General features: G+C 41.4%; 1 protein-coding gene across 1 annotated transcript in view; it reads left to right on the top strand.

Annotated features, from left to right (window-relative positions):
- Positions 1–2,392, top strand: part of RPTOR (regulatory associated protein of MTOR, complex 1) — a 448,104-nt gene that overhangs the window by 204,114 nt on the left and 241,598 nt on the right. The window lies entirely within an intron of this gene.

Genomic DNA, 2,392 nt, shown 5'->3' on the forward strand with positions numbered 1-2,392 from the left:
TCTGACCACGTCACGCTCCGAGAGCGTGGACGTTGCGCTTCTGACCATGTCACGCTGGCCAGAATTTGGCTGCGGGACAGACTTCACTGGAAAGGAAACTGGGCAATGTGCTCAGCTGCAACTGCTTTAGAAGAGAGATAAAATCAGCTATAGACTAGCAGTCTCTACCACACTGGCATTTAGATAATTTGCAGCTTTTCTGCCAGCCAAAACATTTCATGTACAAATGCAAGTATTTCTATAGGATGGATATCTAGAAGTAGTCAGAAGGAATGTGCCTTTAAAATTTTTATAAGTACTTCCCAATTGCCTTCTGTAAAAGCTTCATTAATTTACATTCCCACCATTGATGAATGAGTGCCCTGCATCCTTCAACAATGGGGCATTATTCACATTTTATCCTGCTTTCCAGTTTGCTGGATAAAAATGGAATGGATGGATGGGCGGGTGGATGGATGGGCGGGTGGATGGATGGATGGATGGATGGATGGATGGATGGATCGATAGGTAGATAGATAGATTCTCATTGTAATTTGCATTTCTAATCAGGAGCATGAAACTCAGAGTCATTGATGATTCCTCTTTCTTCTGTGAATGGACTGTTTGTGTGTTTTGCCTGTTTGTTGTCGTTTCGTCCCTTTGTTGATCTGCAGCAGAAGTTTATATGAGACACATCTAAAAACTTCCCTGTCATGTACTATGTACCTCCTTTCTTTAAAATTGCTAGTCACTGATATGTGTCTTTATTAGAATTACAGATTTTTTATCTTACTGTATCTGTCAGTCTCAAGACTTAGTAGGTTTTGTGACTTGCTTAATTAAGGCCTTTCATATGCCAAAATAAATGAAAATTTTTTTGTGCTTTTACATTTAGGTTTTCAGTCCACTCTGATGTATGTGTGTGTGTGTGTGAGTGTGTGTGTGTGTGTGTGTGTGTGTGTGATCTCATATAGCAATACCAAATGGTGGGTTAGAGTTTCCAGCATCACTTATTGAATTGTTAATTCCTTCTTTGCAGATTTAAAATACTGTCCTCATTAGAGTTAATGTGTGTCTCTGTTTCTGGGCTCTCCCTTTTCTGTTGATTTGTTTGTCTCCCTCACTAATACCATCCTGTAATTACTATAGATTTATAGTATCTTTAATATCTGGCAGTGTGAGTCCCTATTCATTATTCTTTATTAATTTTTTTTTTACTCTTGTGCTTTTTTTTTTTCTTCTGTACTCTATAATCATCTTGTGAAATTCCATTAATGGAAAAAACCCAGCAGATATTTTGATTAGGCTTGCACTGACTGTTTGGATTCATTAGGCAAGAACTGATATCTCTCAAATCCTTCAGTGGGTTTATTTACAGAGAGCATTTCCAGGTGTTCTGTTATAGTGCAGTGATTATAAGCAGTCCACCAAACGCAGACAGTTTAACAACATTTTCGGTAGAGTGGGGTCCTGCCCGTGATGCACATGTCTCCACACACCCCGCACACACCTGGGCTGTTGGTATCCTGCCTCATCACGTCTGAGATATGACTTACATCTGAGATGTAGCTTATGTCTGAAATGTAACTTTCGTCTGCTTGTTTGCTGTGCACGGACAAAGCTTCTGCAGGCTGCCTCCATGCTATACTTCCCCAGGCTTTGCTTGATCTTCTGGCCTTCTGTCCCTTTCCTCTTCAGTTATGAACAATCCAGGCAGTGCCAGCGGCAGAATGTGTGGCTTAGCTGCTAAGAAACAAGCTCACTTTTGCTGGGAGTTTGATTTTTGCCGATTTCTGGGAATTTGATTTCTGCCACAGCTTCACTACTCACACTCTTGATGTCCAAGGAAAGGTAAATAATGAACGTGTTCTGTGGAGAATTCCTTAAAAGTGTTAGCTTTGTGTGCGGATTGTAAGTGTTTCTCAGGTGAGATGAGAACATTCTTCTCTGCATTTACAGAATCACTAGTGTCTGTTCAAGGGCTGAACAGTACAGCGTGTTCGGAAAAATGTTTCACTTAGCGGATTAGTGTTAGTAGGTTATTGTTCTGCGATTGAAATACATTTATACAGCCAAACCCACTTCTACCCCTTAAGTATGATCTTTCAAAAGTCATCTCAGTGACAAAGTGCTTATGGGCCTCTCTGAAATTAAAGGGACAGTGGCATGCAAATTGGAGGACCCGACCAACTCTTCAGAGCTCCCCTCCCTTGTAAATGAGGTGTGTGTTGTGTTATATAAACACAGAGATGAGACAGAGTAAAAGGACAAATGGAGACATGGAGTGATGAGCACATGTGTAAGGCAGCTGTGGATATATGGAGGGAGGCCCTGCAGTGGGAACTGAGACAGCTGTGAGACCTATGGAGGGAGGTCCCATGATGGGAACTGAGACAGCCGTGAGACCTATGGA

The sequence above is a fragment of the Mandrillus leucophaeus genome, unplaced genomic scaffold (assembly GCF_000951045.1).
Source record: "Mandrillus leucophaeus isolate KB7577 unplaced genomic scaffold, Mleu.le_1.0 Scaffold1, whole genome shotgun sequence".
Classification (NCBI taxonomy): domain Eukaryota; kingdom Metazoa; phylum Chordata; class Mammalia; order Primates; family Cercopithecidae; genus Mandrillus; species Mandrillus leucophaeus.